The 27,761-nt window shown below is 41.7% G+C and overlaps 1 non-coding gene across 1 annotated transcript; it reads left to right on the forward strand.

Annotated features, from left to right (window-relative positions):
- Positions 1–15,399: 15,399 nt before the first annotated feature.
- Positions 15,400–15,506, forward strand: LOC129501140 (U6 spliceosomal RNA). The gene has a single exon (XR_008662681.1). It is a non-coding gene; the product is annotated as a U6 spliceosomal RNA (small nuclear RNA).
- Positions 15,507–27,761: the final 12,255 nt, after the last annotated feature.

The raw sequence follows: 27,761 nt of genomic DNA on the forward strand, positions 1-27,761 counted from the left end.
GTAGTTTTAAAAGGCATTAACAAAAACAAAAAAAAAGGCATTAACATCAGCTGCACAAGCATGTTCTTTGCATGAGCACCCCCAGAACTCGGGCAGAATGAGTTCAAAGGTGCCCAGAGGAGTAATTGAAGAGGACCTTACTGAAAGCCTCGCCATTTCGCACAGCTTCACCTAGTAATTTTCAAGAGTATGAACCATCTATAATTTCTCCTTCAAAGGATGATAACAATTATTGCTTCGTAATAAGAAAAATATATATATTTTAACTGAGAGAGAAACCAGAGTTCACAATTTTGAGCGTGAAAAAGGAGAAGCATTTTATGTCTTCATTCAGATTATATCTATGCCACTTTACCAGTGGAAGGGGGGCTCAGAGCTACTTAGAAGCTCTTAGGTTGAAAGAATCTGGAAGGGCTCATCATACCTGCCAGGGCCATCCCTGGGTGAGCTAGTCCACAGAGGGCAGAGCCAGGGCCATCCTGGGGGAGCTAGTCCACAGAAGGCAGAGCCAGGGCCATCCCTGGGTGAGCTAGTCCACAGAGGACAGAGCCAGGGCCATCCTGGGTGAGCTAGCCCAGAGTCTCGGAGAGGCTGATAGACCAGGAATATAAAGGCCAGCCTGGCTGACCAGCAGAGGCAGAATCAGCAAGAAGAGTCAATCTTCCAAAAATAAGTGGGCAAGAGCAAAGAGCCACCTTAAGAAAGATCTCTAACTGGGATCAACTTTATTCTAGAGGCTTTCATCCAAGGTTCAAATCAGGGCTGTTAATCACCCGTGTCCACATGACTCTTTTAAAGGGCTGAGTTTAAGCAACACAATTTTGGATCTCCTGTGAGAAATGAGTGGTCTTTATCAGATCTTCAACTTCTGTGCTTAAAGACAGAACCATAACCTAAAGCCAGCATTGGACCTGAGCTTCTTTGTCCCTGGAGAGTTTGTGTTCCAGGCTTGGAGAAAGCCAGGTGGATTACAAGCTATCCATCATGTCTCATTCAGGAAACCTCATCCTTCTTGACTCAGTTTACCCTGAGATGATAGTAGGAGTCCATGGCCTCCCAGACCTACTTCACTGGGGGAGCAATGTCTGATTTGGCTTGATGCTTCTAGCAGAAGAATCAGGCAGTTAAAACAAACCTTCTCTGTAAGCTCTGGCCCTTTTCTCTTTACTGGTGCAAGCAGAGCCTCAACTCCAGAGTGAAACTGACCTCAAGTTCTTTATTTTGGCTTACTCAATTTGGGTCTGAATCCGCTGATGAAGGATGAAAATCAGGGACAATTCTTTAAGGTATTAGAGGAGAAAATTAAATATTGGACAGATCCACAAAAAGTAAAACCTAGACACAGACTAATTCTCTGAAGGAACACAGGAATCCCAAGGAACTCTTCTACCCTTATTGGAAAGTAGGGTCAAACCAGGTCTGTTAAATCTTCTTTTGATGTTTCTTGGTGGCCTGATGGGAATCACATCACAAAGTAAGGGCAGACACAAGGATCTTAAAAACACAATCTAATAAGCAGTGTTTCTAGGGGACACTGATTGATTCCCAGGAAGTATTTAAGGAGAGCAGCTGCTCAGCAAAGAATCTCTTATTTTAGTCAAAGTCAGCCACACATTTAAAGGGGCAAAGTCAGCCATAGAAGCTCAAGTTCCATAAAAAGGACTAATACTCTCTCCAGAGTGAATATCATTAGGAGAACCCTTTGTCTGAAATAGAAGCTTCCCAGGGTAAATTTGGTTCCAAGAGGAAAAAGAGAGGCCAAAGTTCTTTTTTCCCCTGATTTAGAGTGGATATCCTAATTTTCCATAACCCACTACCAGCAAGGGGACAAGACAAGAGTTGATGTTCCCCAGGTCCAGCCAAAGGGGCAATTTTTTCTCTTGCAAGAATGTGAGAGGTTCATTCAAGTCCTTGCTTCCAACTGTAGCAGCTCCTGTTCCCGTTCAATTTTTGGCAAAATATACTCAAGAGATTTTAGCTTTATCCAAGAAGTTTTTGGGACTTGGGAAAATATGTTGAGAAATAAAAGATGTCATGCAAAACTACAGATCAGCTCAATTTCCAACATAATTATTTCCATTCTCCTTTGGTACTTGTTATTATGGGAGCTGAGTACTTCACATGGAAAACAATGGTCAATTTCTAATAGCACAAGGATATATTTAGAAGTTAAGTTAGATGTGTCTTTAAAAATAGTCTTGTTGAATTCTATGCTGATGTGTATTTCTAAATATAGAAGTAAATTAACATCAATTAAAAGTAAAGTTAGCAAACAGTATTGCTTTCCAAAAATCATCAATCAATTATTGTTTATATGCATATTTATGCATGCATGTAATTTTACAGAATTATCCCATATCAGAAAATGAATTCTAGAGTATACAGTCTTATTCTTTCTTGTTATCTTGTGATTCTTTCGGTCATAGGTTTAAAAATTCCTCCCACATCATTATATAATTAATAGTAACTTTGCATTATGTCTCCAAAAACACAATTTTAATAAAAACATTTCAAGTTTTAAGAATCTTCTTGGAGTTCTACTTTCACCTAGAAGGTAGGAAGCTAGAAGAGTGTTGACTCACTGTAATAAGACAAATCCAGGGGAAAAAAAGTAATATCACAGCATATCTTGAACTTATCAGAGAGCTGACCTCACAGGGCAATCAAGTAACCCTAAATCCAAGGAAGGATAGGCTTGCCTGGAGAGTCAGGATGCACAGAGTAGCTCACATGTGAAAGCACTGGAAGAAGGGGTAGTTGCCACATAATTAGGTGAAAATAAACCATCCATAGTTTTACAGAACTTCTAAAGGCCAACAGTAGGCTAACATGACAGTACAGAATCTGTGGAGATCCCAGATATGAGTAGAGTTTGTACTAATGCACAGACCTCTATAGACCTCTGTTGGGTGCCCACAAGAAAGCTTAGGTGCAGACTAGGAGACAAAGAGAGCGCCCCCTAGTGGCACAGGTGTTGGGAACTAGAGCTGTTGTCCTGAAGACAAAGGCTTGAGGTTTTGTCCCTTGACTGGGAATTTTTCTCCTGGAATAAATATCTTGAGCTTCTCAGGAAAGGGAAGCAAAGCATATCATCCACAGGGCACAGATAAAGATTTTTTGTTGCTATGGAAAAGGTAGAATAAAAACACACAAAAAAATCTCTTGATTCCTGGAGAGGGGAAGGAAATAATCCCAGGATTCTATACAAATATAGGTAGAGACCTATTCCTGGTTGAGGGTAGAAGACTCTCTTCTGATCAATGTCTGCCACAGATACGAGGCAAAGCTTGGCTGTTGGGTTCGTATCATACACAAAGGTAAAATAAATGACAACCACTGTGCCAAGCATAAAGAGAGGGATTCGAAGTATATTGTTGTGAGGTTCTTACAATGTATGTAGAGTGGTGTGTAATATTATTTGAAGGTACATAACAATAAATTAAAGATGTATAAAATCCTAGGACAATCACTAAAAATTTTTAAAAAAGAAAGCATTGCTAATAAGCATTGACTGTAAAAGGGCATGAACAATTTCAGGGGGTGATATATTTACTTGTTTACTTGTTGCACCAATTGTAAAAATTCCTAGAGGTGTATTCCTGAAAAGGTGAATTTTAGTGTATGCAAATTATACTTCAGTAACTCTGACCCTTCCCCTCAAAAAGAACAAAAAATAATCTCCCAAGACTGTTCTACCCTCCGTCTTTTCTATTCCCTTCTTTGTTGAAAAATTAAGTTGTAGAGTCACTCTAGTAGGCTCAGCAAGGTAGACATGTATGTTGTGTGGAGGAGCCACAGTTGGTCCAAGTGGAGTCCTAGAGTCTGTGAAGCATATAGGAGGCATCCCCTGAGTTGTGGCCTTTTGTGAGATGTCACAGCTCAAGAGGATGAGGAGGGTGTTATTATGTGGGAGTAGTTGGTATGGAGAGTCAGAGCCCAAAGAGAGTGAGGATGGCATCCACATAAGTGAGGAGTCAGATCCTATGGGTGGGAGTAAAGCTTCATAGATGATGGATGTCATCTATGTCACAGGATGAGTGAGGTGAAGAGTATTTCCATAGGAGAGGAAAGCCCAGAATGAGGATACTGGAACCTAAGCAGGTGAAGGGGATATATATGCAGGGTGGGAGTGATCCAGCATGGGGACTAGGATCCAGAACAGCACAAGGAGGCTAACCACAGAGGATATGAGATAGCCTAGCATGGTGGTGGGCAGGAGTGAGGGTCAGAGCCTGAAGAGAATGAGAAGGACGTCCACACAGAATATGGTAGAGCATGGGGGATTGGAGCTCCAGCAGAGTGAGGGGGGCTTCCTCTTCCATCAAGCTGGAACACATGGTTTCAACTGCAACTGTGCTCACGGAAAACAACCTCCTGAAAATTTGAGTGGAGTTGGAATTTCTGCTAATATATAGCCAGATGGGCTGAATTGAAACAGAATGCTTGTTCCACTTCCATTCAGCAGCACCAGGAAGATGCGGCTTCTGCAAAATCTGGGGGAACTTCTGCAGAACCACAAAAATAGACCTGTCACCACTTGGATTCCCCTGGTCGATTTATGGCTACTGGTATCAGTGGGGCTAAGCGGACCAAGCCAGATACAGCGAGGTATGCAGGACTACCACAGAACCCAATGATATGGCCTGGTTCATAAGATTAGGAGACAGGAGTGACATTCCCGGGGAAATGGTAGAAACAAACTTGTATCCATCTCCACCCATTGAGATCATTCCCGTCTTTCAAATCTTTCCCATAATTATCACCTCTCCTTTGAAACCATTTTCCCAGCCTTCCATACAGATGCAAACTCTTTCTTCCATGTACCCCAGAGTATTTTGTAAAACTTTTCACTATGGAAATTATTAAGCAAAGTAAAGAGAATTGCATGATGAATGTCTTCCCCACATGCCCTTCACCCAACTTTGACAGTTATGAACACAAGGCCAACAGGCCCTCAAAGCATTCCACTTAAGTCCCTTTTTGACTATTATAATCTGAACTTTGAGTTCTTTCTGTAGAAGCCTCACATATCCACTCCCCTCTCCCCTTTCCCCCCAAAACATAAGATTCTATGTGGTAGGGCCTGTATCGTGTCGCTAGTGTGGTCCCTGCTGTACTCAGGAAATGCTTGGCACATATCCGCATAACTAGATTGAATTAATAAGCACCCAGTACTTTTGTTTTGGTATTCTTTCTCTAAATACCAGAAGCAGATTTCTTCCCAAGAACTGCTTGATTTTTAACTTGGGAATGGGAAAGCTCTGCAGAGATGACGAAGCATCAGGGGGTTGAACTAGCTTGGTCTGCATCACACTTCCAAGGGGTATAGGTTTCTTGTAGCGGGTTCCTTGACCTCTGTGAATCTAGGTTTTATCACTTGTAAAATGGCAAAGATAATATCTGATGTACATTTTGCTGTAAAAGTTTTGAGATTTTACAGGTGTGTATTTACCAAATACCATGGCTGTGTAACAATGTCTAGTTGTAAAATAGACTCAAGGAAGAGAGCATAACTCTTTCAAACTTTTAGTCAAGAGCTGGCCATTCCTGAAAATACTTCTGGAAGCTTTGGGCTTCAACAAAACTACTTCCCCAGTGGGAAGTGAGCTAGATTTGGGAATCCATTTGAGTGTGAGAAATGACTACCAGTTATGTTTCTTAACTTCAGGACTCAGTAGACCATACATTTAGTAGCATCTGGCCAAAAATATCTTTGAGATAAAAGACAATTGCAATTCTGTTAATAATCCAGTTTCAAAATGGTATTTCCTATGGATAATATGGGAACATTATCCTCCTCTTCTTGCTAAACCACTCAAAATGCATATTAACTTTAAGTGGCCCATGTATATGGCAAGCCATATTTATGTTTTCATAGTTACTAGTATAGTTTGTCTAGGATATAGGCTTTGCAACTGGTAGATAAAGCCTAAAAAAATTCTTCTTAACCCAAAAATCTTCTCTAACTCTGCAGAGATTGGAGCATACAGTATATCTATAGAAGCAGACTAGTAAGGTCATCAATAGTCATTTGCTGCAAATTTTATTTGGTTTCCAATCTAATTTATATGAACTAGATCTTCAAAGTTTGTTTAACTATGTAAGACCTGTATCTCAGGTTAAAAGTGCACACATCTCACAATGATTTGTTGTAATCAGGGGAGAAAGAGAAGCTTGGACAAAGGATAGGTATGCAAGCTGCAGATCAGAAGAATTTTTTAAAATATAATTTCATGGATCCCTCACCATTTCTTAGGTTTACAGCATAAAAGGGCTCATAGGCAATAATCCTTCACAGTTTGGGAAAGCAGAAAGAGATATACTTTCTTCTTAAGACCTACTTGGGAAAACACAGGCCCCAGTTAGCCATACAGGATGGTCTGTGGAACTCTTCCTCATGTCTGCTGAAGTATGGTGGGAATAAGAGAAATGGAGAAGCGTTCATGCAAGTGCCCATTATGGTCCACAGCATAGCTTCTGGTGGAGGCTATGGCCTGGTTCTTTATAAACAGCTCAGCACAACCATCTCAGATAAGATGATGCCCCAGCCCTGCCCACCTCACTACTCTACACAGGTCCTGTGTGCATGCATTTGTAGAGGGCATGTGCTTGTGCTTGTAGAGGGCAAAGACATGGAAAGGGAGTAAGAATGGATTCAATCATTACAAGGTGACCACAGGCCACTGCTCCACTCTGACCTTCAACTAGGAGACTGTCCTGGACCTGCCTCCTGATTAAAGCATTGCATATTACTTCCTTCCCCCACACCCCAGGGGATGCATGTGACTCTAGATCTACCCTTGCAGTGATGCTGCTGCCTATCTCCCTGGCATCTTTGCACTCCTCTCAGGGGAACAGAACACTTCCGTGTCCTTTCCAAGGTGGGGTGGATGGGAGTTGTGCGTGGGGCCCATCTTGGGTTTCTTCTGCCTCAATGGCCCATACAGCCATTTCTTCTCTATCAAAGCTGCTCCTTGTCATGCAGGGGCCTTTCCAGAAGGCCTGTTGCCCCTCAGCATTCAGAGACAAAACAGTGCCCCAACTCTAGGTCCACCACTCCCAACTTTTCTGAGATTGTTTTCATTCTCCCATCATCAAGGGCTGGGCCCAAAGCAGAATGGAATGTCTTCCTCAGGAACTCACTAGCATCTGAGCCCAAACTGAAGGCTGGCAGAGATTCTTCTCTTCTCTTCTCTTCTGTGGAAAACTGTCCTTACATCATCCCATGCTCTTCCCCATGCCACATATGTAAATTATACGTCCTCAATTCCATTTGATCTTTTTCCTCCTTATAGTCAAGGTCAAGCTTATTAATTTCTAGAGAAAACTCTCCTGCAAACTTCCAGCTCTTGTCAGAAACTGAAAGCCAAGAGTTTGAGTCTACACTTGGCTAATCCACCCTTCCCCTGAGGTTTCTGCACCAAGCACACCATTGATGTCACCAGTGGGAGGGCAAGTCATGGGTACAGGGAGTCACAGGGGAAGGAAAGTCAAGAATTACCTCAAATATGCTACACTGCCAAGTTACTTCTGCTCCTTTCTAGCAGTAATCCCAAACTCTAACCTCCAACTTGAGAGAGATGGTAGCAGGAAAGGAACTTGGTACCTCACAGTAGCACAGCCAACCACGTGGCTGCTTCCCTACCCTTTCAAATTGGCCCTGTATCCATTCACTAGAGCTGTTGTAACAAAATGCCACAGACTGGGTGGCTTACACAACAGAAATGTATGGTCTTAGAGTTCTGGGAGCCGGAAGTCTGAGATCAAAGTACGAGCAGAGTTGGTTCCTTCTGAGGGCTGTGAGGAAACTTCTGTTCTATCTTCTCTTCTAGATTCTGGTGGTTTGCTGACCATCTCTGAGGTTCCTCGCTTTGTAGCCAACGGTCTCCTTGTGCCTTCACGTTGTCTTCCCTCTGTCTGTGCCATTCTGTACATGGCATTCTTTGTAAAGACAAGATTCATATGAGATTAAGGAACCCGTTCTGCTCCAGTATGGCTTTGTCTTAACTTAATTACATCTACAATGACCCTATTTCCAAATAAATAACACTCTGAGGTCCTAGGGCTTAGGATTCTAATATATGACTGAGGGGGATATGCAACTGAGCCCATAATTGATATTTTTCTCTTCCTTTAGCTGCTCTGAACAGTTTGAGAGTCAGAAGACTGGACTCAAAGTTGTCTTCTGTGACTTCTCTCATTAAAAAGATGCATTCTCTCTGTCTTAGCCTTTTAATGCAAGAGAGCCATGCTTTTTACATAGCGAGCCCTAGGATCCGAAACTCTGACTTGAGCAGTCAACATGATTTATGATGGATGATTATAAGATGGAGACAATAGAGTGGAGCAGGTCTGAGCTCGTGTTTAACTCAGATTTGATTCGATTTCATTCCAGTGCCCACAGAGGCTCTTAAACTCTTAGTCTTTTTTTTTTATCAGTAATTTTCAGCTTTTATTAGTAACCTCAATTTCATGTACTCATTTAGTTTAGCTCAAAATTCGATTACTATTTATATTTAACTGCAATTCCTTTTCTTAAAATTTTTATTTTATTTTTTTTTAAACTGTAATTCCAATGCTAATTAAGCCAAGCCTGTAGCATAACATCTGGCCACAGCCCATACCTAGCATGAGGGAGCACGTGCCTAAGAAGGCCTAGAGCTAAGTAATTAGCAGACACTTTTCTTTCTCCTCTTAAAATTTCAGACAAGCCATTCTTGTTGTGAGGTCTGAGTCTAAGAGTGTAGGCACTAATAAATAAATGAACCCATGTTCCTAAGACATCTGTGTTTTCATTGTTCACTCTCCTTCCAGCACCAAGGTTGTGTTGGCACAGACACAGATATCCGGGGTTGTCTTGTCCTTTGATGGAATGGCAGCTTCTCCTAATGACAGAAATGGAGCATGAGTGTCTCTTCCCTCCCCTGAAGGGGACCTAAGGACAATAAATGCTCCATCCTTTCTCCAGAATCATGATGAAGCAGGGAATCAGGTTTGATCCAGGGCATCAAATCCTAGAAGATGAAGAGCCAGAGTCATTATATTAAATCCTGCACAGTTTCTAAGCCCTTTCCATCTCACCCCCTGAAACTGCCAGGTCTCACAGCCACAGTGTCAAGTGCATTCAGGGCCTTCCTAACACATCTGGTCTCTGAGGAGATGCAGGGACCAAGAGCCAAGGGCTCTGGTCCTTATGCCTGTGGGCTCCACTCCCTCCCTGCCTTCCCTCCACTTACTTCCCTGCTGAACAGGCACCTCATTGTTAAGGGAGCTTATGTTTGCCATAGGCTAAAATTACCTCCTCCACCCCAGATTCACTTTTTTTGCCAGCTGACAGTGTAAAGATACTACCAGTATTTTCTTGCCAAGTTTGAGTTAACATTAATGTCAAAAATATAGACAGTAAGGGAAATAGTCTTGCCTATTTCCAAATACATCATATTATCTTTGGTATCAATTTTACTTACTTGAAAATGAAATTCTTAATGGACACGGAGCATTCAGTTTGCAACTGATACTATATGGTCATTCCCATACAGCCCCAAAAATGTATTGTCTGACAAAAGAGTTTATACTTGTTCAGAACACTTTATTTATTTTAAAGATTTATTTATTTATTTATTTATTTATTTATTTATTTATTTATTTGAGAGGGAGAGAGAGAGAGCACACAAGCAGGAGGGGCAGAGGCAGAAGGAGAGAGAGAATCTCAAACAGACTCTACACTGAGTCTGGAACCCAACATGGGGCTCAATCTCATGACTTCATATGAAATCATGACTGAGCGGACACCAAGAGTTGGTCACTTAACTGGCTGTGCCATCCAGGTATGCCCTTGCTGGGAACACTTTAAAAAACTGAAGTCAAGTGGAGCACAGATGACCCTTATCAGATCATACTAGTCAGTGCATACAACTGATTGCCCAATCAGAAAAGCCCAATCAGAAAAGCAACAGTGGGAAGTCAAAGGGAGAATTTTCTATAATAGCAGAGTCAGGGGGGACAAGGAAGAATTGCTGACTGACAGGCTGTTAAAAGCAAATAGCTAAGAAAATATTAGGGATCCAGTTTGGGAATCTGCTAAGCTAAAAATTGAGAGGATCAAAGAAGTAACAGGAAATCCATGCAGCCCAACTGAAATCCAGCAGAGAGGGATTCCTGGGTACAGCACTCTTCTTGATGTTTTCAAATTCTCCCATTTAGATCTAGCTACTCCTTGGTGTTTGCATATCTGAAGTATTGGATTTTGGCAACTATGGCTACATAACATTTGCCTGTTTGCTTGTTCATTTCGTTGTTCTATTATCTTTTAAAACTATGCAAAATATTATCAACAGAGAGAAATTAATCATGTTGCTCGAACTGGAATGCTTTATTTTTCCATAGTTACAGTATTTACCATGGATATGGATGGGCAGATAATCCTGGGGTAACCTGCTGACACCAGCACTGGCTTGAAGATGTTTCTAGCATGGGAAAGAATATTTGGCTGACAATGGGAAAAGATGAACTTCCACTCCTAATGCAGACTTCCAACTAGCTTTCTAACAGCTTCCCCTCCCAACCTGTACACCGTCTAGGAGTCTTCTCTGTTTTATTGTCATTGTTTATTGTCTGCCACCTACTTGGTGATTAAGTCCTTTGGACACTGCAAGACACTAGACTTGACTAAAAACAGACAAACTGGTTTTGTTGATTGGTTTCTCTCATTGCTATGTGGTAGAGAAGTAAAATGCCCTCAAGTCTGACGGGCCGTGATGAGAGATGGCCTTCCATGACCAAAGCCTTGGGATGCTGCTCACGTATTGGTGGACTTGGAGTCAATGAGACGTATAAACAGCACATCACTAACAGAGTAATTGCTTAAGATGAAGACTTTTATTGTAAAACCAATTTATGTGAGAGAGTTGATGGAGTTCAGTTCATTAATTTATTCAATAAATATGTCATGAAAGTTGATATTCAGCTTGATACTGCTCTGGGTGCTAGAGATTCAGCAGAGAAGGTAAGGAGGCCCACCCGTCAAGATGATATTTCAGTATCTGTGGAGAAGAGGGTAACTAGAGACAAGGAGCAAGCAAATAACTGTGCATGCTAGTAGACATATCCTTGAGAAGAAAACAAAACAAAATGGGATCACGGAGAGAGTGATGGGTGGCAGGGACAGGGCTTTGTTTCATGTGGGCGCACTCAGGACAAACCTTTGGTAAGTGGTTATTTAAGCAGGGACTTGAAGAAAGGGTGAAATTCAGCCATGGTCGGCCAACTGGTCCCTCCCTGCCCCACCGTAGGATTGCTGTATACCGCCCATTCCCCCCCCCCCCCCAGGCCTCAGCCCACACAGCTCAGCCTAGGACACTCCACTGCTTTGGGGCCAGAAAACAAAAATAGTCATTCACTATTAATTTCCAAAGCCACTGAGCCGGGTGTAAAACAGAAAGGATTTGAAGGGAGATATGATCTGGGGTAATTGCGTCTACTGCCTTCATTCCTGGCACCCAGATTTGAACACGATTCCTTGAGCTGGGATGGGCATGGAGAGTTGAGGATGAGGCCAGGACAAAAGCAGGGAATACATGTCACAGAGTTTCCCAGACAGGATGAGACAAGAATCATGTCTGGATGTGTTTAGCTTTTAACTGAATGGGGCTCAGAACCAGAAATACATCTTATCATTCTAATTATGAAAAATAAAGTTCATTTTTGCCCACACCAGCTTGGGACTCTGAGAAGTAGTTCCTGCCACACAAAACTCAACCAGTCAATCCTGTGGGGATTGGGGCAGCTGGGTGGCTCAAGTGGTTGAGCTTCTACCTTCGGCTCAGGTCATGATCCCAGGTCTGGGGATCAAGTCCCACATATGACTTCCTGCAGGGAGCCTGCTTCTCCCTCTATGTCTCTGCCTCTCTCTCTATGTCTCTCATGAATAAATAAAGTCTTTAAAAAAAATCCTGTGGGGATTTACAAGACCATGTATGAATAACTAGGATGGCATCAGGCAGCCTGTAGAGCTTTCTGGAAGCTCTGATTTGTTCACGAAGTGTGGGCTTTGGAGCAATCTTGAGCCTGGTTCAAATCCCAGATGTCCCACGCCTGACCAAATATCCCTAGGGCTGCTGCTACCTCCTATTCAGAACTGCCAGAATGATATTTGGCTTTATGTTTTCTGTGAAAGTTAAGGTATTGGAAAATTTGTAAAGTGCTAGAATCGAAGTTTCCATTAGATGTTGGTACCTGCCAGGCCACATTTCCCTCCTGGGGAGAGCCCCTCCAAGCAGAGATTTTTGCTGCTGGTAGTCCTTGCAAAATGGTGCCATGTGTACATAGAGGTACACAAGCCAAAGACAATGAGGATCTGAGCAGGACATGAGACGCCTTTGGATAAAGCTGAGCAGTGCAGCCCACTCAGACTCCCTTCCTTGGTATGACTGAGGGAGGTGCACACACTAGATGCTTGGCTTGCTTCTCAATATGTTTGAGCAACCATCCTGACCCTCCATGAAACCTCCTTCTCCCGTAAGACAGGGGTCTTGGAAGCCCTGGGACTTGGAGTGACTCATGGGGTTCTTTGTCCCCTTTGGGTCCTTGCAGTAAACCCTCATGTAGACCTATATGTTTTATATAACCTCAAATAGCAGATGAATATCTATTTGCATCCATCAAGCAAATATAAGGTATAAGCCAGCCAAGCAATAAAATACAAGACCACCAACAAATAAAATGCAAAGCTGCCCTTGGGCAGGTTGCCATCAAAGCAATAGGTTGTTTGGGATGGTGAAGAGGTGCTTTGTAGCTACGTGGGCTGCATTGTTTGTTAGACACTATATTTTACAACATAGCGGGTAGAAATGAACCAATCATTGACCCTGTAGACCTCTCAGCAGCCCCTTCCCAGAAACCCTCTCTCCTTAGAACCGCAAGTGGAGGTCTTAGCTGGGGAGACCTGGAAGGCCCCTGGGCCAATGGCAAGGTTGAACTCCCTCTTGTGTCCAGGGCCTTCACCTTCCTTTCATCATGGTCACAGATGTCCTAGCCTCCCTAGGGGCCTGGGATTGATCACGATTGCCATCTCTGAGCCCATTGCTGAGGACAGAAGTAGCTGCCTTGGAGACCCAGGGAAGGGATGGGAGCAGCAGGGCCCCCCAGCAGTGGTCTTTCTTCCCAGAACCAGTGCCCCAGCATGGAGAAAAGGCCCACACTGCTCTCTGTGTTGTACCTCCAGCTGCTGCCAAGAAGTGACAGCACCCAACACATACGTACAACGTTTGGAGTACATTTAGTCACCTGCAAATAATTACAAATTGTCCTGAGCTGAGAGAAGGTAGATGTTTTGGGGGCCACTCTTCTAGACAGGAGAGCACTTCAGGAAGAGCCTACAAGGAGAGTTTTAGGAGCACTGCCAGCTCAGGTTGGAGAGGATCATGCATCCTGACCAGAGAGGGACAGAGCCCCACCAGGCACCACCCAGTGAGCGTGGCTCATTTAATGGAGGTCAGCGTCTTCTAGAAACTCTCACTCTTGTTCCTGACCTAAAGCACATTTTTCTATTTTTCTTTTGTCCATGGGTCTCAGGAACTATTCACTTTTAATCAGAGCCAATCTTCTTATCAGTAAAGTAGTTGAAAAACTCCCCCACATGGAGGTGGACCAGACATTTGTGAAGAGCTGCTGCTTTGTGATGCTTAATGTTTACAAAGAGCTGTAGAGACAAGATAAGATCTTTTTCTTGATCTCTTTCCTTTTCTAATGAGAAAATGTTTCTTGCAATTGATGCGCTCATCACTCAGTAATCCCACAAGCCTGGGGTTGCAATCTGTAGCTAGATAGTTCTTCAGTTTGGGTGTTTTTGGGGCTTTTTTTTTTTTTTTTTGGTTATTTATATACAAATTCTTTCACATTTGTTGGAAGAAGAGAGAGAAAGGATAGTAAAGAGGGTCAAGACTACATACATGTACATCTTTTGTGGGTTTTTTCCTTCTAAAAACAGTGGTAGGTAGACAAAAGGAGCATTTGAATGGTTGTAAAAGATTCAGGCACTCAGTAGCAGTTTGCTAATTTTCTCCTCTGAGCAGGCACTGAGTCAGGCCCTGGGAACAGAACTGGCCATCGAGCTACAGCGTAGCAGCAGTGCAACATGGGAGATAGACACTTATCAAATACCACGCAAACAAATGTGCGATTATGAGTTGTGCCAAATGTTAGAGAGTTCAGGAGCTGCTGTGAGCCTGTCAGGTGCAGATTGACTAACTCTGTGAGAGGGACAGGGAGTAAAGCTAGCATGAGAGAGGAGGCAGGAGTGCTCCAGACCCAGGGAAAGGCATATGTGAATGTCCTGGGAGAGGATACAACTCTGAGAAATCTGGGAGCAGAAAGAAGGCTGGAACATATTGAGAGCAAGGAGTGAGGGACAGAGAGAGATGAGGGAAGAGGCCAGAAGGAACCAGACCACACAAGGCACCAGCATTCACAGTACAAGTTTTCGTTTTTATTCTATCAGAAGTGAAAAGTGCAAAATGGTTAAAACCATATAAATGTGAGTGGGGAGGTTGGGGAGGGCAGTGGGTGGGAGAATAATTGAATTTACATTTTAAGGTCAGCCTGGCTGCAGGAGAAAGGGTTGGAACCTGAGGAAGCTCTGGGACAGGAAGCTTGAGAGAGGCCACTGCAGCTGAGTTGGTGTCTGAGCTCCAGTCTGGAGAGGGGATGACAGGGAGAAGGAGAAATAAAGCAGTCAGCAGATGTAGGGGTGAAACTGGAACCACCCATTGACATTTTAACAGTATTTATTCTTCCCATCCACGAGCATGGAATGTTTTCCCATCTCTTTGAGTCTTCCTCAATTTCTTTCATAAGTTTTCTGTAGTTATTAGAGTACAGATCTGTAGTTATTAGAGTACAGACCTGTTTAGTTAGGTTTATTCCTGAGTATCTTATGGTTTGGGGTGCAACTTAAGTGGGATCGATTCCTTAATTTCTCTTCTGTCTCTTTGTTAGTGTATAGAAATGCCACTGATTTCTGTGCATTGATTTTATATCCTAGCATGTTCCTGAATTGCTGTCTGTATTTTAGCAATTTTGGGGTGGAGTCTTCGGGGTTTTCCACATAAAGTATCATATCATCTGTGAAGAGTGAGAGTTTGACTTCTCTGCCAATGTGAATGTCTTTTGTTTCTTTTTGTTGTCTGATTGCTGAAGCTAGGACTTCTAGTGCTATGTTGAACAAAAGTGGTGAGAGTGGGCATCCCTGTCATGTACCTGACCTTTGGGGAAAAGCTCTCAGTTTTTCCCCACTGAGAATGATATTCACTGTGGGCTTTCTGTAGATGGCTTTTATAATAGTGAGGTATGTTTCCTCTAACCTTACACTGTAGAGAGTTTTAATCAAGAAAAGATGTTGTAGTGCTCGCTTCAGCAGCACATACACTAAAATTGGAATGATACAGAGAAGATTAGCATGGCCCCCGTGCAAGGATGACACGCAAATTTGTGAAGCGTTCCATATTTTTCACTTGAGGGGATGAGCACTGGTGTTATACTATCTGTTGGCAAATCGAACTCCAATAAAAACACACACACACACACACACACACACACACACACACAAAGAAAAGATGCTGTATTTTGTCATATGCTTTCTCTGTATCAATTGAGAGCATCACATTTCTTTTATTAATGTGATATATCACACTGATTGATTTGCAAATGGTGAACCAATGTAGACATTCAATGCAATCCTTATCAAAGTATCATCACATTTTTCATAGAACTAGAGCAAATAATCCTAAATTTGTATGGAACCAGGAAAGACCCTGAATAGCCAAAGGAATGTTGAAAAAGAAAACCAAAGTGGGGGCATCACAATGCCAAACTTCAAGCTATATTACAAAGCTGTAATCTTCAAGACTGTATAGTACTGGCTCACACCTAGAGCAATGGAACAGATTGGAGAACCCAGAAATGGACCCTCAACTCTGTAGTCAACTAATATTTGACAAAGCAGGAAAGAATATCCACTGGAAAAAGGACAGTCTCTTTAATACATGGTGTTGGGAAAATTGGACAGCCACATGCAGAAGAATGAAGCTGGACCGTTTTCCAATACCATACACAAAGATAAACTCAAAATGGATGAAAGGGCTAAATGTGAAACAGGAATCCATCAAAATCCTAGAGGAGATCACAGAGAAACCTTTTCTACCTCAGCCACAGCTACTTCTTGCATGACACATCTATAAAGGCAAGGGAAACAAAAGCAAAAATGAACTATTGGGACTTCATCAAGATAAAAAGCTTCTGCACAGCAAAGGAAACAGTCAACAAAACTAAAAGGCAACCTACAGAATGGGAGAAGATATTTGCAAATGATGTATCAGATAAAGGGCTAGTATCCATGATTTATAAAGAACTTATCAAACCCAACACCCAAAAAACAAACAATCTAGTCAAGAAATGGGCAGAAGACATGAACAGACAATTCTTCAAAGAAGACCTACACATGGGCAACAAGCACATGAAAAAACCGTCCATGTCACTTGCTATCAGGGGAATACAAATCAAAACCACATTGAGATACCACCAGAATGGCTAAAATTAATAAGACAGAAAACAACAAATTGTTGGCAAGGTTGCAGAGAAAGGGTAACCCTCTTAAATTGTTTGGTAGGAATGCAAGCTGGTGCAGCCACTCTGGAAAACAAAGTGGAGGTTCCTCAAGAAGTTAAAAATAGAGCTACCCTACAATCCAGCAATTGCACTACTTGGTATTTACCCCAAATATACAAATATAGTAATCCAAAGGGGCACCTGCACCCAATGTGCATAGTAGCAATGTCCACAGACTTTGGAAGGAGCCCAGATGTCCACTGGCAGATGAATGAATACGAAGATGTGGTATATATGTATACACACAGTGGAATATTACTGAGCCATCAGGATGAATACTTACCATTTATGTTGACATGGATGGAACTACAGGGTATTATGCTGAGTGAAATAAGCCAATCAGAAAAAGCCAATGATCATACGGTTTCACACATATGTGGATAATCAGAAACATTGCAGAGGATCATAGGGGAAGGGAGGGAAAACTGAATGGGAAGTCATCAGAGAGAGAGAAAAACCATGAGAGACTCTTAACTCCAGGAAACAAACTGACAGTTGCGAGAGGGGATGGGGATGGTGGGATGGAGCAATTGGGTGATGGGCATTAAAGAGGGCATGTGATGTGATGACCACTGTGTGTTATACACAACTGATAAATTATTGAACACTACATCTGAAATCAAGTATGTACTCTATGTTGGCTAATTGAATTTTAAAAAGAAGAAAGAAAGAAAGAAGAAAGAGAAAGAAAGAAAGAAAGAAAGAAAGAAAGAAAGAAAGAAAGAAAGAAAGAAAGAAAGAAAACTGGACCTACTCTGCCATGGATTGGACATAGGGAAGTGCTAGAGAAGGAAGTGCCCAGGATGACTTCTAGGTTTTTACTGTGCACAGAGTGGGAAATACCAGTTTTTTCCATTACTTTTGTTTACATTTGTATCAATTTCCTAGAGCTGCCATAATAAAATTACCACAAACTAGGTGGCTTGAAGGAAAAGACATTTATTCTCTGATGGTTCTGGAGACCAAAAGTATGAAATAAAGGTGTCAGCAGGGCCAGGCTGTCTCTGAAGCCTCTAGGGGACAGTCCTTCCCTGTCTCTTGTTTCTGGAGTTGCCAGCAATCTTCTGGCTCCTTGGCTTATACCTGCTTCACTCCAACCTCTGCATCTGTGTTCATGTGGCCTTCCTACAAAGTGTGTTCTGTCTCCATGTCTAAATCTCTCTGTCCTTTTCTTATTAGGATATCAGTTATTAGATTTAGGATCCTCCCTAATCCATTATGCTCTCATCTTTATTTGACTATATTTGCAGATACTCTTTCCAAATAAGATGGACATTCACAGGTACCCCAATATATCTTTTGGGGAGACACAATTCAACCCACTACATCTTAGAATAATATTGTTATGACTGTTGATGTTGGATGTAAATATAAAATATGCTGACATTTGCCCTGATTCCCTCAGTTGTCCTCATTATTGTATTTTAACATAGATTTTATATAGCATGGTCAATTTCAACAATCCTACCAAGGAGTTCAGTATTGGTGGAATACATTTTATGAATCCATTTTATACCTTACTGGTTTCTCTATAATTTTCCTGAAAGGTTTTTTCGTTGAAGTGTTCTATGGTTAATTTTATTGATGACTTTTATGTCTTTTCTAAGGAAATATGGTAAAAGTTTGTAACTGTCTTAAATGTGGTCTCCAAAGATGATAGCCCTACAATTTTATTAAGAATATTATGTGTGTGAAGGTCTTATTGCCTGGAAAGAGAGCTTCATGGGTCCAAGACCCCAGCTTCTGGAAGAACTGACTCACTTAAGCCATGACAAATTTGTGGTGGTTCTTTTATTGAAGAATATATGCCCCCAATGCATTTCTATAAAGACACCAGCCCGTGGTAAAAATGATGTCCTCAAGGCAGAACCACTGTAAGTTTTACAAAGTATTGTGGCAAACCTCAAATTGTTGCAAATAGTCATATATTTATCTGTGCTCATGCATGTTACTTTTCCCAAAATTTAGCTTGAAAAATGACCCAATTTATTTTCCTAAATCCTTAGGTAAAAATGAATGAATTATTGTAATTTCCCAGTCCTATAAACATGCATATTTTATATGTTTATATACCCAGAATATGCTTTTCAAGTTCAGGCATAGAATTCCTTAGCTTTGTTACTTGGCTTATTCCATTTATTTTAGTCCACACGGCTGTCAGGGTTATATCAACAGGCCTTCAGTTTGTTCTACCAAGGTGCATAGATTATAGTTCAACCTACAGAGAGACCTGTCCACACTCCTGCTGGCTGTGATAAGTAAACCTTCCACGCCCCATTGAGATCCCTACCTGCTAGCATTTGGGTTCCTTGACCTTCTCAACATATCTTCTGATCCCATAATCTCAGGATCTTGAATATTGCCTCCTATTTCAGCTATAGCAATAAGCATCTTAGTCCCAAATTTCGTAAATGCCTCTAACCTTGACTATTAGGTGAGCTCCACACCGTTCTTTTCTTTACAGCTTTATTAAGACATAATTAATGTATAAGATTATGTAAGTTGAACATGATGATTTGATACATGTATATGTTACAAAATAATTACCACGATAAGTTAATACATTATCACTTCACATAATTACCTTTTTTGTGTGATGATGGCGGTGAGAACATTCAAGACTCACACTCTTAGCAACTTGCAAGTATACAGTACAGTGTTGTTAAGTATAATCACCATGATCCCCAGGACTTAACCAACTTATAACTGGAGGTTTGTACCAGTTTGTACCCTTTGACCACCATCCATTTCCCTCACTACCAACCCCCCCCCCCCCCCCGCAGTACCTGACAACCACCATTCTACTGTTCCTATGAGTTTGGCTCTTTACTACTCCACATGTAAGTGATATCATACATTACTTTTCTTTCTCTGTCTGACTTACTTTGCTTAGCACAATGCCTTCAAGGTTTATTCATGTTACTGCAAATGGCAGGATTTCCTTCTTTCTCATGGCCAAATAATACTTATTTATATTCTTATATTGTATTTATCTTCCCACTTTCATTCTTCTGCTGTGAATATCCAATTTTCCTAAACCATTTATTTAAGAGACTACCCCTTCCCCACCAAGTATTCCTTGGCTTCCTTGTCAAATATTAGTTGACAGTATATGCCTGGATTCATTTCTGGTTCCATGGGTCTATGAGTCTGTTTTTATGCCAGCACCATTATATTTTTATTACCATACCATACCATACCATTTGTAAAATAGTTTGAAATCATGAAATGTAATGCCTCTAGGTTTGTTTTTCCTCAGGCTTGTTTTGGCTGTTCATGGTTCTATGTGAATTTTAGGATTTTAAAAAATTCTGTGAAAAGTTCCACCATAATTTTAAAAGGGATTGCTTTGAATCTACAAATGGATTTGGAAATATGGATCTTTTAACATTAACTTCTCTGATCCATGAGCATGGGTTATCTTTCCATTTATTTGTATATTTTTGCATTTTTTTCATCAATGTCTTAGAATTTTCAGGATACAGATCTTTCACTTGTTGGTTAAATATATGCCTAAGAGTTACTGTTTTTGATGTCACTGTAAATGTGATTGTTTTCTTTCTTTTTCAGATAGCTCATTGTTCTTGTGTAGAAATGAGTTTTATATGTTGATTTTGAATCCTGAAACTTTACTAAATTTGTTTTTTAGTTCCAAAAGTTTTTTGGTGGAATCTTTAGGATTTTCTCTATATAAGATTATATCATCTATAAGTAAAGGCAATTACTTCCTCCTTTCCAATTTGGATGTCTTTCCTTCTTTCTATGTCTAATTACTCTAGTTAAGATTTCAAAAATTATGTTGAATAGAGATGTTGAAAGTGGGCAACCTAGTGATCTTAGAGGAAGAATTTACAGTTTTTCACCATTGAATGTAATGTTAACTGTGGGCTTGTCATATATGGCCTTGATTATGTTGAGATATATTCTTTCTATATCCACTCTGTTGAGGGTTTTTTTTTTAAAGATTTTATTTATTTATTCATTAGAGACACAGAAAGAGGCAGAGACATAGGCAGAGGGAGAAGCAGGCTCGCTGCGGGGAGCCCGATTTGGGACTCAATCCCAGAATCCTGGGATCACAACCTGAGCTGAAGGAAAACGCTCAACCACTGAGCCATTCAGACAATTCAGATAAGGGTTTTTATCATGAAAAGATGTTGAATTATCCAATGCTTTTTCTGCATCTGTTGAGATCATCATATGATTTTTTTAAAAAAAATTTATTTATTTATTTATTTATTTATTTATTTATTTATTTATTTCAGAGAGAGGTATGGCATGAGCAGGGGGGAGGGAGAGGGAGAAGCAGACTCCCCACTGAGCAGGGAGCCTGATATGGTGTCTATCCCAGGACCCCAGGATCATGATCTGAGCTGAAGGCAGACATTTAACTGATTGAGCCACCCAGGCTCCCCGATCATGATTTTTATCCTTCTTTCTACTAATGTAGAATATCTCATTTATTGATTTGCATATGTGAACCATCCTTGCTTCCCATGGATAGATCTCACTTGATCATGGCATGTTATTTTTTTAATGTACAGTTACATTCAGTTTGCTAGTATTTTGTTGAGGGTTTTTGCATCTATCCATATTCATCAGGGATATTGGCCTGCAGTTTTCTTTTCTTGCAGTATCATTATCTGGTTTTAATATAAGGGTAATGCTAGCTTTATAAAATGAGTTTGAAAGTGGTCCCTTCTCTTCAGTTTTTTGGAAGAGTTTGAAAAGCACCAGTATTGATTCTTCCTTAAATGTTTGGTGGAATTCACCTGTGAAGCCATCTGATCCTGGAGCTCTTCTTGCTGGAAATTTTTGTTGTTGTTGTTGTTGCTGTTGTTTTTTAAGATTTTATTCATTTATTCATGAGACTCACACACACACACACACACACACACACACACAGAGGCAGAGACATAGGCAGAGGGAGAAGCAGGCTCCATGCAGGAAGTCGGACGTGGGACCTGATCCCAAAATTCCAGGATCATGCCCTGAGCCAAAGGCAGACGTTCAACTGCTGAGCCATCCAGGGTCCCTGCTGGAAGTTGGTTGTTTTTTTTTTTTTTTTTGTTTTTTTAAGATTTTACTTATTTATTCATGATAGACATAGAAAGAGAGAGGCAGAGACACAGGCAGAGGGAAAAGCAGGCCCCATGCCAGGAGCTTGATGCAGGACTCAATCCCGGGACCCCAGGATCATGCCCTGGGCCAATGGCAGGCGCCGAACCGCTGAGCCACCCAGGGATCCCCTGGAAGTTTTTGATTACTAATTCAATCTCCTATTTGTTATTGTCTGCTCAGATTTTCTCATTCTTAATGATTCATTCTTGATAGGTTGTATGCTTCTACAAATGTGTCCATTTCTTTAGGATTTCCAATTTGTTGTTGTGTAATTGTCCCATATTGGTTCCTTATGGTCCTTTGTATTTCTGTGGTATCAATTGTAATGTCTCCTCTTTACACATATAATTTTACTTAATTGAGTCCTTTCTTTTTTTCTTGATAGGTCTAGCTAAAAGTTAGTCAATTTGGTTTCTCTTTTCAAAAAACTCCTTGTTTTAGGCCAGGATTCTGGCCAAAATAGAGAGTTAAAAGAGTTTCAATTTAGTAGTGGCCTGGGACATTCACTTATTCAATCCACCACCATATGTTGAGCATTTGTTAGATGTCAAACGCTTGGTAGTAAACTATGTACAGATGAAAAGGCAGGTGTTTCCCTCAAGGATCTCATAGTCTGGCATTCAGAAAAGAACACATAGTGGGCCATTTATCAGAGTAGCATTTGCTTTACAGTGATGCATGGGAGAGAATGTTCTGTTACTTCAGATTCTGATCATTCAAAGTGAGCCAGATTTCCCTATTTCCCTGGTCCTCCGACTGATGAATAGTCCCATCCTGTAGAAACTGATGCTTATACTAGGCATTTTCCTTTAACTCTCCGACTGTCCAGCAGGATTCTCTGGGCAGCTTGAACATCATCCCTCACCCTCAACTTACAGTGGCATTTATAAGCAACAATTTGGAAGATAGGAGGAACTGAGTCACAGAGTATTGGTGGCTTCCCCAAAGACTCCCTCCCTCAGGAATCCAGTGGACACTTATACCCTCCCCCCCCCCCCCCCGTCACAAGGTGCTCCAGGGAGCACTTCTGTCAGGCTCAGGGGAATAATGTCTCCTTGCTGTAGCTGGCTCAATTGTGCTTCATCGTTCTGTGTTCATTTCTTTTAAGTTTATTCATATTCTTGCAAATATCACAGCATTAAACTTCCCTTCATTATCACCATTTAATATGCCATCTTGTCTGCTCAGATTCCTGAAGTCTACTTTGCCTTTGAACTTGGTGCTGAAAAACATGGACTGTCAAGGTCATTTCCAGGGAATATAATATATATATAACTATATAACTATATATATATAACTATATATATATATATATATATATATATATATATGGTTGATATTCAAATATCAAAGTTTGGAAATGACCTACTTTTTAATGTAGTTTAGAATGGATTAAAATACATGCCTATGGTAGCATCACTCTCCCTGACATTATTCTACACTTTCTCATGCAAGAACAAAGGTGAAATGACAGCAGGAACTTTGTTATAAGTGGGATATCATGGAAGCACTGTCTTGTGTCCTCTCAAAGGTCTCCCCTGAATGGATTCCCCAGCCTGGATCCCCTTTCTGGCAGATACCCTGTGCCTTCATTCCTGGATCAATGAGCTCCTTACTCAGTTCATTTCTTGGAATGAATGACTAAATGTCTGAACACAAGTGTTGGGGCACAGCCTCTGTCCCACTCAGAGCCCTCAAGAATGCCTTCCTCACCCCTGTCCTCATTACATTAGCATTGTTACTTCACCGACACATCTGACTTCCTTTTTTGCCTTTTCAGAAGACAGTGAGGGACACCAAGGACATTTACAGAAGCTCTGTAACTGAACACACCCTGGGGAATTCTTTGCAACTATTACTGGGTTGGGGTGGGTTTCCATCACAGGCTTTGCCTGGACACATCAGATTCACATTGAAGGAATTCAATAAAAGAAGCCACGTGGTGCTATGCAGTTGGGTTTGGAACCACCAGGAAATGTTTCTATTGATTGGCAGGTAAAGAATGATGAATTATGAACTCAAATAAAAAGAAACACATAAGCAGAAGAGGAAGGAGTAGGAGAGCAGACAACTCAGCCATATAGGCAGATAAATGGTCCTGAGAAGCCCGTCTGTAGCCACCCGGGGAATGTTCCTCTGTGAATTCCACTCTCACCACAGATCACAGTAAAGTCAGAGATGGTCACAGTCTAGAGACGGAGACATAGCTTTTTATTCCATGTAAGTCATAAAAACAGAAAGCTAAGAGATCAACTTACAAACAGCTTTAGGGGAAAGGGGGTGGGTAAGCGTGGTCAGTTTGATTGGAAGGTTCAGGAGCCAATTCTTCCTTCATAGTCCATTTCCTTTTTGTGGGAAATCTGTTTCTATAAAAGACTGCTGTCCAGATTTATGTAACAGAAAATGGAGTTTATTTTTTTTTAAGATTTATTTATTTATTTGTTCATGATAGAGAGAGACAGAGAAAGGCAGAGACACAGGCAGAGGGAGAAGCAGGCTCCATGCAGGGATCCTGACGTGGGACTCGATCCCGGGACTCCAGGATCACACCCTGGGCCAAAGGCAGGCGCTAAACCGCTGAGCCACCCAGGGATCCCCGAAAATGGAGTTTATTTTAAAAGCTTATAATTGACCATCAGATCCATAATCACTTATTAACAAGAGATTTGTGAAGGTACATAGCAACTAAATAACCCCTTGAAGTTTTTAAAGCATGACTTATAACTATATTTTTAGGGGTGCCTGGGTGGCTCAGTTAGTTAAGTGTTGGACTCTTGATTTCAGCTCAGGTTATGATCTTAGGTTCATGAGATCAATCGGGGGTGGGACTCAGTGCTCAGTAGGGAGTCTGATTGAGATTCTCTCTCTTCCTCTCCCTCTCCCTCTCTCCCTCTCCCTGCTCGTGCTCAGTCTCTCTCTAAATAAATATATAAAATCTTAAAAAAAAAAAAAAGCCTCCTTCAGCATATGATGACCATGTCTGGTACCCAACTTACACTGGACCACCCAGGATAAAGGGATCCATAAAAGACATATGAAGGGAATGGGAAACACACCAAACCCTTAAACACCTAATACAGAAGAGACTATTTTATGCATTCTGGAAGATTACATCATAAAGGAGTGTTTTTCAGTAGAACTCTTTCCATAAATAAAATCTTGCACATGCCACATACAAAACTGATGAAGGAGGAGCTCCTCCTGTTGATGCTCAGATGGGTCCCCAGTCTGGCGCTGCCACACACCATTCCTCTGAGGTCCTTCCTTAGAACCGCGACACTCTAAAGAAAACAGTTCGGAAACTTCTAGAAGCATCTGCTCAGCTGTTTTCCATATACATTGAAGACGGTCCCAGAGTAAATGGATTTGAAATGTGGGAGTCAGAATGTCAGATAAAATAAAGGAATTCTGAAACATTGCACAGAAGCCTCCAAACAGAATTCCAGTGGCTTCTAACTGTGGATTAAAGGAAATACAAAAGCTCCTCCTGTAAGGCCACCCAGAGCTGAGCATTCTGCCTAACCCAGAACTCTGAGGTCAAGATCTGGCCTCAATCCCTCTCTCCAACCTAACCTCCCGTAGCTGGCCTGCCTCCTCCATGTAGCATGCTACAATCTAGCACTATTCAGTCTCCACCCACCTGCAGCATCTGCAATGGAGTGAGTGTGAATCGAGATGTGCTGTGAGGGTCAAGGTGGATTTTGAAGCCATAATGTGATTAAAGAATATAAATATCATATTAATAATTTTTATATTAATTGCTTCCCATTATTGACATGTTGAGTTAAATAAAATACATTATTAAAATTAATTTTACCTGTTTCTCCTTTTGAAAAATGTGGCTACTAGAAAATGTACATTACCTGTGTTGCCTGCCCCTGTGACTGGCATTATATTTCTATCAGCACGGCTCTAGCTGTGGTCACCGAGTCAAATGACCACAGAGGCTGGCTGGTAGCATGTGTGGTCCCTCTGGGATGTTTACAGGTGGTCATTGGGGGGACCGTGGAGTATGTGCCTTCAGCTAGGCAGGAACATGGGCTCAATTGTCCCTAGCTCTCCTAAGTTTATTTTTTTTTAATTGAAGTATAGTTGAAATATCACCTAAGTTTTTAAAGAATTATTGGAAATAGAATTGCAAATGTGTGTGTGGAGTGAGTAAACGTGAAGGTGCATGAATTTTCTGAATTTTTAAATGTTGGCAACTATCTCATAATTTTAGAAGCTAATGTAGCACAACTGTTAGGTCAAACCAAACATGTCAGGAGGAGACCTGGCCTGTGGACAGCCAGCAGCTCCCTTCCCTCTTCCCTGCTCTCCTGGAGGCTCTCCCTCCGCCACTCCAGCTGAGGACCTCCCAGACAGGCTGCCTCAGACATCCCCATGCTCAACACCTCACCAGAGACACCTGCAGATGCTCCATAGATGACTGAAATGACTGTCTCAAGTTGGTCTGGAATTTTCTTGTTTGGAGTTTCTTAAATGACAACAGTCTCCTTTCTTCCAAGATCTGTGTTGTTATCCTGCCCTGAAGGGAGAATGAATATCCAACTACTTTACCTCAAAAGACCCCCTCATTCGAACAAACAAAACATCTGTTTCTTGCTGCCAAAAGGAGTTACTGAAGGTTTTTCTTCTGTGCTGGTGCTGAAAGCTGAAGGAGGAGGGGAAGGAAGTGGAGGAGGAGGAGGAAGGGGAGGAGAAGACAAAGAAGAAGGAGAAAGAGGGGAAGGAGAAGAAGGAGGAAGAGGAGATGAGGAGACAAGGAGGAGGAAAAGAAGAAGGAAAAGGGGAAGGAGAAGAAGAGGGGAAGGGGAGGGAGGAAGGGGGAAAAAGGAAAGGGGGGGGGAGGAGGAAGGGGAAGGGGGACGAGGGAAAGAAGCTGAAACTGAAATGCTGGAATGTGATTTTTAAATGAGGCTTGAATTCTAACCAGGAGCCACAGAGCCAGGCGGGCTTTGGATCTTCTCCCTTCCCTGCTCCTGGTCGCCCAGGAGCCATGTAGCCTGCACAATGGGGGAGGTGACTTTGTGTCCCACTCTAAGCTGCCAGGCTGGAACCAGACTGTTGCCTTGCTGGCCCTGAGTCCAGGCCCCTCGGGATACCATGCAGAGCCAAGTATGCTGCTTGCCCTGCATCCTGAGTCATCAGCTACGAGTGAGAACAGGAGGGGTTAGGAAACCATACACTGGCCAACACCCTATTTTTTAACCTGTCCAACATTTTAGAAATACTAGAAGTTTAAATTCTTCACACGGTTTTTTAATCTGGTGATTTAAAAAGAACAGACTTGAGCTTTAACCCTGGGAGTAAACGTCCTTCTCTGTGCGCTCCATCACCGTGGCTTTGCAGACTGTCCTGACTCCATGCCAGGAGCTGCTCATACAGAAATAAGGTGCCTGCCACCTGGCTGGCAGGTGAGCTGCTGGCTCCCCGCATTTTGGTCCTCGGTGAATCTAAACAATTACTAACTATACTTGAAAACTTTTTCCTTTTCAAATATCAATAATAAGCATTAATGACAAGCCCAAAGCACTTTATGTCACCATGTTGGAAGCTAGCTAAAGTGCCTGCTGTGAAAACAAGGAGGAAAATAAGAAAATCTGCCCCAAAGAGAAGGAGTTAAAAATCAATGCTTCTTTAGGAGAAAAATGACATCCGGGAGCTCAAAACCATGACTTCTAAAAAATTAGTATATTTGGGAAGATTTGATTCTCCAGGCATTGTTACATCAACCCTGGGCTCTGCATTTGCTCAGCTTCTCCTAAAACCCTGGGTGGACCCTAGCAACATGGTTGTAAGATCACGTTTCTTGTAAAATGAGCATGTGTGGGATACTTTGGCTGTTCATGGTCGAGACCATCGTCTCTCTGCACTTCTACTTGTCCTTTTCACATTTCCCCAATGTCAAGTCGCACTGGAGGGTGACAAAAGAGAGACTCCTAATTCTGGGAAACGAATAAGGGATAGTGGAAGGG

The sequence above is a fragment of the Nyctereutes procyonoides genome, unplaced genomic scaffold (genome assembly GCF_905146905.1).
Source record: "Nyctereutes procyonoides isolate TBG_1078 unplaced genomic scaffold, NYPRO_anot_genome, whole genome shotgun sequence".
In the NCBI taxonomy this organism is placed as follows: Eukaryota; Metazoa; Chordata; class Mammalia; order Carnivora; family Canidae; genus Nyctereutes; species Nyctereutes procyonoides.